The sequence below is a fragment of the Saimiri boliviensis genome, chromosome 15 (genome assembly GCF_048565385.1).
Source record: "Saimiri boliviensis isolate mSaiBol1 chromosome 15, mSaiBol1.pri, whole genome shotgun sequence".
Lineage (NCBI taxonomy): Eukaryota > Metazoa > Chordata > Mammalia > Primates > Cebidae > Saimiri > Saimiri boliviensis.
Genome location: NC_133463.1, coordinates 85,508,460 through 85,517,872, shown reverse-complemented (window position 1 = coordinate 85,517,872; position 9,413 = coordinate 85,508,460). Strand labels below are relative to the sequence as shown.

General features: G+C 39.6%; 1 pseudogene; it reads right to left on the bottom strand.

Moving 5' to 3' along the window:
• Window positions 1-255: 255 nt before the first annotated feature.
• On the bottom strand, window positions 256-1,672 carry LOC101037613 (large ribosomal subunit protein uL4 pseudogene; annotated as a pseudogene).
• Between the last annotated feature and the right edge of the window lie 7,741 nt (window positions 1,673-9,413).

Below are 9,413 nucleotides of genomic sequence, written 5' to 3'. Positions count from 1 at the left end.
TATAAAATAAAGCTGTATTAAAGGAGATGTCGAAAAATGACCAGATGATGAATTACAATAGTAGAAACAAAGGTGGGAAGATGTATTTGGCCTTCAAATAGAGCTTGAGGAAGATATTTCTTCCTTTGAGTTGACAGCACAATGGTTGTGGAGGCCATAATAACACAATTCAAGGTAACGGGTGTGATTTGTAAATATTTGGAATAAGTGCTCCCTTGCACCACCCACAGTCCATTGATGGATTGTATAATAATCTTTTTTTTTTTTTCTCTCTGCCTGTTTGATCAGGTCTTTATTCAGAAGAAGCTGTCCAAAATGATTTGACCTTTATGGAATAACCAAATTTAAGAGTTTATGCAGCAGGCTTCTTTTCCTCTGTAGTGGGTTTCTTTTCTGCTGGCTTCTTTTCAAGGGCTGGTTTCTTGGTTGCTGCTGCCTTTTTTCCTACTGGAGGCTTCTTCTGCTTCATAACACCAACAGCAGCCTTCTTTCCTTTCTTACCTACTACAACAGGCTTCTTGCCTGCAACTCCCTTCTCATCTGATTTGGCTTCTCGTGCTGCTGCTGCCGCGGCCGCCTTATCCACCCGGAGCTTGTGATTCCTGGCCTGGCGAAGAATGGTGTTCCGGCGCATGGTCTTCGCGTATGGGTTTAGCTTCAACATGATTCTCAGGTTTTTCAGTGGGTTCTTCTTTAGGACTCTGCGATGAATCTTCTTGCGTGGTGCTCGAAGGGCTCTTTGGATCTCTGGGCTTTTCAAGATTCTGCTGAGATCTGTATTGATCATCTTGTGCATGGGGAGATTGTAGTTACTCTTGAGGGAAGCAGCTGTACGCCAAGTGCCATATAATTCATCTAACTTCTGGAAAGCACTTTCGGTCCAAATGCAGAAACGTCCCACATGCCCACCAGGAGCAAGCTTCAAAATGTTCAGTTTGCTTACATTAAGCAGAGTAATTCCAGGGATGTTTCTGAAGGCCTTGATGATACCATTATCCTCATTGTAGATGATGCAGGGGCCTCTGCGCTGGATACGGCGACGGTTTCTCATTTTGCCCTTGCCAGCTCTCATTTGCTGAGAGGCATAGACCTTTTTGATATCATTCCAGGCTTTAAGTTTCTTAAGAAGCAAAACAGCCTCCTTGATCTTCTTGTAGCCTTCAACTTTATCTTCAACTACCAAAGGAAGTTCAGGAACTTCCTCAATACGATGACCTTTAGACATGACCAGTGCTGGTAAGGCTGAGGCAGCCAGGGCAGAAGAGATGGCATATCACTTTTGGGTTGTGTTCACTCTACGATGCTAACAGCACCAGGTTTTGGTTGCTGCAAACATTCGACCTCCACGACACATGTTTCCAAAAGCACCCTGGCCAGAACGGTGAGTCCCACCACCTCGAACTCTGGGAATTCGAGCCACAGCTCTGCCAGTACCCCAAGACTCAGCATTAGCCTGATGACCTGCTAATTCGCTGACAGCATAGGGCTGTCTATTGTTTTTGCGCAAGTTGGTGTGAACAAAGTTCACAATATCTGGTCGAATAGGAACCTTGAATACAGCAGGCAAAGTGACATTTTTGCCAGATGACTCCCCCTTTTCGGAGTACACCGATATCAGTGGGCGAACACACGCCATGGCGGAGAGAGGAGACAGCCACGCTCCTCTCCGCCCGGCAGCTGCCACAGGAAAAGCGGATTGTATAATAATCTTGTGAAAATGCACACCAAATGTTATAAAGTACGAACCCCAAAAAGCAAGTGCTCAATTTTTTATTCAGGAATGAGTGATATAATGCAATTTGCTTATTTATATTAAATACCAGACTTTCTGAAATAGTTTATGCTATGCTTTTGCATTGTTTTCCATGTCCTGGAAGTTTTGAATCCTTATCCCCTGCTACAATTTTTTATTTAAAAAACATATTTTAGTATGTGCATCCTTTAACTTTTCAAAAATTTATGTTATTTTTAATGCATGTAACTCTAAATTCTGTTTCACATGGTGACATAATGTATACAAAAAGAAAATCAATGAATGAGTGTCCTTTGTGCATTATCTACCAATGCATTTGTCCATGGATATGATGCATAGAATTTGTTAGCAATAAAGCACATCTATTTAATTGTCAGCCTATGTTGATCCATGGTGATGTCTTTAGAGTTGGTCTTTAACGTGTGAGAAGTACTAGTATCCTGGTGATGCATGTTTTTTAGCTGTTTTACTTCCTGTGCATTCATTTTATATTTGCAACAGTAATTACTACAACATTGTGAGGATTAAGCAATACAGTGACACCAAGTAGGCTGTCAGCAAGAGATACTCCCTTTCCTCTTTAATAACTCCTCCCAAGCTAAAGTATTTAATAATTGTAACAAAGATAATAGCTAGCAAGATTTCAATTTTATTCCTACCAAATGGTGCTGGTGAACATAGAAGGATAAGATGCTAATAAAAATCTTCTCTAATTTCTCAAGGCTGCTAAATTAAGCTGGAAACAGCAAAGCACCTATATTCTTCAAAGACATTTGCAATTATTCAGCCTGTACTCCTTTCTTATATCTCTCATATCAGCTTTTGTACTTTATCTTCACACTTAGAATTCTTGGCTCAGCTGCAACTACAAAGTGTTAAGAAAGGAAGAATAAAATTATTAACATTTAATGCTCAGTAAGCATTATAACTTTGAAAACTCTCTACCTGGGAGAACTTATACTCTGGACAATAAATGCAGGAAGACATAGGAAGACACTTTGGTACTTAAAAAGAAGTAGCCAAAATAAATTCTTCAGGCCCAGTTGGTTTAGAACATGAAACAAGTGTCCCCATTTGCAAATACAAAATGAATACACAATTCAAGGAAGAATTTTTTAATTCTTTTCTGGGAAGTCCTTTTGTTATAATTCTTCTCATCATGAACACTATTTTAAGAATATTGTCAAAATTTATGTTAAGCAGAAACATTGCATTCCAGTGCCCCGACTTGCTATAAAAAGTAAAGAAAAAAATGATTATTGATACGTGGTTTCCACATAAGGAATTTGTCTCTTGTCTTTGTGCATAGCACTTGCTATATCTGGAATATTTTTCCCTTCTCTCTACCTTGCAAACTTTCATTTGTCCTTTGAATCTCAGTTTATCTGTCATTTTGTCTAAAAAGTCACCTAGACCCTTTCTAGACATACAAATCAACTATTTCCTTTAACTTGATATGTACACTCTAAACAACCACTCCACTTTGTCAAGTCAAGAGCTCAGGATTTTACTTATTATATAATTTAGTCATCATACATAGCAATGTGTTATTGTCTCCATGGTGCAGGTATTGAAACTTAAGTAATTTGGATTCAGCTATTCACTCAATGTCACCTTGTGGATGTCTAGACTTGAATTTGAATCTAGATATACCTGGCCCCAGTATTGGGTCCCAACTTACCCTGCTTTACTAGCTTTCCTCATAATTCTTTCACTCACCTTTGCTGCAGGTGAATACATTTCTCAGACCTGTTGTATTTTGTGGCATTTGGACTAAGATGAGCAGTTGCTCACATAGGACATCATATTAGGCTTGTAGATGTCAATCATTGGATTTGTAGAAAGGCAAGCCTGTTTTAAATTTGGGGTTCTTTCCTATTGCTTTGTGGCCTTGGCTAAATTAGATAAACTCCTTTAAGCTGCAATTTCCTCATCTGGAAAAACAACAAAACAAAACACAACATCATCTTGCACATACAAACTGTTACTTTATAATTTTCTGATGGTTAATTGAGATATCAATAAAGGTGATTAGAGTGCCTGTATTAGTCCATTCCTGCCCTGCTATAAAGAAACACCTGAGACTGGGTGATTTTTAAAGAAAAGAGATTTCATTCCCTCAGAGTTAGGTAGGCTGTTAACGAAAGCTTAGAAGATTTTGCTTCTGAGGAGGCCTCAGAAAACTTACAATCAGGCCAGAAGGTGAAGAGGAAGCAGAGATGTGTTACACAGCTGGAGCAGGTGGAAGGGAAAGAGGCAGGAGGTGTCACACTTTTAAACAACTAGATCTCATGGGAACTATCATCATGACAGCACAAAGGAAGATGGTGTATTAGACTATGAGAATTCCATCCCCCCTATAATTCAGTCCCCTTCTACCAGGCCCCACCTCCAACACTGGAGAATAAACTTTGACATGAGATTTGGTTGAGGACACAGATTCACACCACATAATTCCACTCCGCCCTTTCCAAAGTATCATGTCTTTCTCACATTTCAAAATACAATAGTGTCTTCCCAACATTCGTCCAAAGTCTTACCTCATTCCAGTATTAACTCAAAAGTTTAGAGTCTCATCTGAGACAAAGCAAGTCCCTTCTGCCTATAAGCCTGTAGCATCAAAAACAAGTTAGTTATTTTCAACCTACAATGGAGGTATAGGAATTGTGTAAATAATCCAGTTACAAAAAGGAGAAATGGACCGAAAGAAAGGGGTTACAGGCTCCACACATGTCCAAAACCCCCCATGGCAGTCATTAGATGTTAAAGCTTCAAAATTACCTTTAACTCCATGTCTCACATCTAGGGCTTGCTAGCACAAAGGGTGGGTTCCCAAGGCCTTGAGCAGCTTTGACCATGTGGCTTTGCAGGTTTCAGCCCCCAGCAGTTTCTCCCAAGGGCTAACATTGAGTGCCTGCAGCTTTTCCAGGTGCAAAGTGCCAGTGGATTTACCATTCTGAAGTCTGGAGGCTGGTGGCCCTCTTCTCACAACTCCACTAGGTAGTGTCCCTGTAGGGACTCTGTGTGGGGCTGCAATCCAATGTTTTCCCTTGACATTGCCCTACTAGAGGTTATTTTTGTTGTTGTTGTTTTTTGTTTTGTTTCGTTTTTTGTATTTTTGAGATGGAGTTTCGCTGTTGTTACCCAGGCTGGAGTGCAGTGGCGCGATCTCGGCTCACCGCAACCTCCGCCTCCTGGGTTCAGGCAATTCTCCTGCCTCAGCCTCCTGAGTAGCTGGGATTACAGGCACGCGCCACCATGCCTAGCTAATTTTTTGTATTTTTAGTAGAGACAGGGTTTCACCATGTTGACCAGGATGGTCTCGATCTCTTGACCTCGTGATCCACCCGCCTCGGCCTCCCAAAGTGCTGGGATTACAGGCATGAGCCATCACACCCGGCTACGAGAGGTTATTAATGAGGGCTTTGCCCCTGCAGCAGGCCTCTACCTGGACATTCAGGCTTCTCAAACATCCTCAAAAATCTAGGGAGAGGTTCCCAATCCTCAACTCTTGCATTCTGTGCACCTGCAGGCATAACACCATGTGTAGACTGCCAAGCTTAGGACCAGTACCCTCTGAAGTAGTAGTCTCAGGTGTACCTGGGCCCATTTGAGCCTTGGTTGGAGCCCAAATAACCAGGAGGCAGGAAGCAGTGTCTGAAGGCTGCACAGGGTAGTGGGGCCCTACAAAATCATTCTGTCCTCCTAGGCTTCTGGGTCTGTGATTGGAGGGGCTGACACAAAAGTCTTTGATATGCCTTTGGGGCCTTTTCCTCATTGTCTTGATTATTAGCACTTGGCTTCTTTTTTACTTATAGAACATTTCTGCAGCCTGCCCGAATTCTTCCCCTGAAAATGGGCTTTTCTTTGCTATCGCATGGTTGGACAGTAAAATTTCAAAACCTTTACTCTCTGCTTCCCCTCTAAGTCAAAATACTAAGGAAAACACGTGTACACAGGGAGAGAAAAACACACACACACATTGGGGCCTGTCAGGAGTGGAGTGAGGGCAGGAAGAACATTAGGAAATATAGCTAATGCATGCTGGCCTTAATACCTAGGTGATAAGATTAATAGGTGCAGCAAACCACCATAGCACACATTTACCTGTGTAACAAATCTGCACATCCTGCACATGTACCCCAGAAGTTAAAACAAAAATAAAAATTAAAAAAAATAATTAAAAAGTAAAAATAAGTTCTAGATTCAGGTCATTTATTTGCTCATATATATGAGCATAGGTGGCTAGAAGCACCCAGGCCACTATATAAACACTTTGTTGCTTAGAAATTTATTCCACCTGATACCTTAAATCATCACTCTGAAGTTTAAGTTTCCATAGACCCCTAGAGAAGGGCCCCATGCAGTCAGGCTCTTTGCTAAAGCATAGCAAAAGTGACCTTTACAACAGTTTCCAGTAAGTTCTTCATTTCCATCTGAGACATTCTCAGCCTGGACTTCACTCTCCATATCTCCACCAGCATTTCAGTCACAACCATTCAACAAGTCTCTAGGAAGTTCCAACCTTTCCCTCATCTTCCTATCTTCTTCTGAGTCCAAACTTCCAAATTGTTCCAGCCTCAGTCTATAACCTATTTCCCAACTTACTGCCACATTTTCAGGTATCCTTATAGCAATGCCCCACTCTTTGGCACCAATTTTCTATATTAGTCCATTTTCACACTGCTACAAAGAAATACCTGAGACTGGGTAGTTTATGAAGAAAAGAGGCTTAATTGGGTCACAGTTCTGTGGGCTGTACAGAAAGCACAACAACTTCTGCTTCTGGGGAAGTCTCAGGAAACTTTCAATCATGATGAAAATTAAAAGAGAAACAGGCATGTCTTACATCTTACACCGTGTTAAGCAACCAGATCTCACAAACTCATTATCACTATGGCAGTACCACGGAGGCTGGTGTAAAACCATGAGAAACCACTCCCATGATCCAATCACCTTCCACTAGGCCCCACCTCCAACACTGGGGTTTACAATTCAATGTGAGATTTGAGTGGGGATACAGATCCAGGTGCCATTTCAGTGCTGTTTTATGGTGTCAATTCATACATAATAGCTATAAAGATAGTAGTTATCATCATTATCATTCTAGTAATAAATGATATCAATACTAAAAAGAAAATTAATAAGTAAATAAGACTATAGTAAAATATTCTGGACACTTAAAGAATTCTCTCTTTAAATATTCTTCTTTCTAATACTTATATTAAGGTATGTATCCATTTATTGATTTATCAATTTTTTTCTTTTTTAATATTTTTTAGTTTTGTGGGTTCATAGTTGATGTATATATTGATGGGGGTACATAAGATGTTTGGATACAGAGATGCCATGTGAAATAAGTACATTGTGTAGAATCGGGTAACCATCCTCTCAAGCATTTATCCTTTGAGTTAAAAACCATCAAATATTTATTAACTACTACGTTCCAGGCACTATTCTAGTGTTGGGATTACCATTATTGAGATTTTGGTTCAATTCTCACTTCTTAAGAGAAGCATTTTATGCCCCTCAACTCTAAATAAGATCTCTTCATGATTTTTTCTTAACACCATGTTAGTGTTTTTTATACATATTTGTAATAATTTTTTTTAATTCGCATCCTCCTGTGAATTTCTTTTTTTTTAATTGCATTTTAGGTTTGGGGGTACATGTGAAGAACATGCAAGATTGTTGCAAAGGTACACACATGGCAGTGTGGTTTGCTGCCTTCCTTCCCCTCACCTGTATCTGTCATTTCTCCCCATATTGTCTCCTCCCACCTCCCCACCTCCTCGTCCCTCCCCCATTTCCCCCCAATGGACCCCAGCGTGTAGTGCTCCCCTCCCTCTGTCCATGTGTTCTCATTGCTCAACACCCGCCTATGAGTGAGAACATGCAGAGTTTTATTTGTATGTTTATTTGTTTTATATCTCTCCCTCATGGAGAACAGAAACCAGAACTTGGCATAGTGCTCAACAAATCAAAGTTATCCAATCAATATTAAAAACTGAATTGCATGAACTAGAAAAAAAAGAAGTTTACAAGTAATCAAATAAAAAATATTATCCCAACCGAGCCAGGTATGAGTATTGCTTAGAAAAAAAAAAAAAAGCAGCTGAGAACAAATGAAGTAGACAGTGGAACATGTATTACAAAATGCACTCCTCATCTAATACCTAAGGAAATAAGCAAAATATAGTAAAATAAGTGAGATTACTTAGCAAAAAAATTAGACAATAAAAAGAGCACAAATCAAAGAGGAGCTAAAGAAGAACAGACTACAATTCCGTTTTTATAAAACATTACATATATTCAACATATCCACTCCTTAGTGAAAGATACCCATTACCATAGCACCTGATGTTACTTTTAAGTAATAAGGTTTGCAGTGATTTATTTTATTGTTTTAAATCTTTTCAATTTTTAATAACCATATATGATGTTATGACATAAGACATTTTTAAAATTTAAAATGAAAATAACAATGCCTAGATTCTAACAATGGTTAATTCCAGGAGATGTGGGATGAGGATGATTATAAGAGTATAGTCTTATAATATTTTCCCTCTGCTTTTCTGTATACATTTTTATTGTAACCCATAAGACACTTGATGAATTGCTTGATGCAATTATGTAAAACAGTGTCTGAGTCTTCTGATGACATTTGTGTGCCAGAACAGTGTAGGTCATATTTGAAGAATTGGACGAAGTTAAGTACCTATGTAGTTATTTATTCTTGAATTTATGATGCAGCATTATATATTTTTTTGTTTATATGTCTTTTGCACTAGGATATGAGACCCTCTAGATTGGGAGTTTGTCTGATTTCCTCACTTTCTATAGACTCGGACACATTATAAGTGTTTCACAGGGTCTTGGAAGGAAGTGAGTTGTCTTAGCTCTGACACTAAAGGTTGTGAAAGCTCAGCCATGCCAGGTAACATAACTTTGTGCTTTCTGATAAGGACATTTTCTATTATCTTCCTCATCAACAATAGAATATGATCTTTCCTGCTGCAGGAATAATGTTTCCAGATATTAGAAATCTTCAGATACTTCAACTCAGGTGAAACACTTAAGTTTCCTCCCAATAGAAACAGGGTTTCAGAAGCTAATCATATGCTTCATTTAATTACTTGCCAATTCACAGTGTTAAGTTTCTCATGATGCTAATGGAGCCCTTGAAAACACTGAGAGAACGGTATGAAATGGCCTGATGTTTTAATGGGGTTGAGGGTGGTGAGTGTTAGATATAATTTAATCTATAGGAACTAATAGCTTTTGAAATAATCATGCCCCTTGACTGTTAACTGGAAAGCTACTCAGAGTCTCAGAGTAATTGAACACATATTCCAACTCAGAAAAATGTTGCTTTTTTTTTTTTTTTTTTTTTTTTTTAGCTGGAGTGTCCCTCTAGTTGCCCAGGCTGGAGTGCAATGGCACAATCTCGGCTCACCACAACCTCCACCTCCCAAGTTCAAGCGATTCTCCTGCCTCAGCCTCCCAAGTAGCTGGGATTATAGGCCTGCACCACCATGCCCAGCTAATTTTGTATTTTTAGTAGAGACAGGGTTTCTCCATGTTGGTCAGGCTGGTTTCGAACTCCTGACCTCAGGTAATCCACTCGTCTCAGCCTCCCAAAGGGCTGGGATTACAGGAG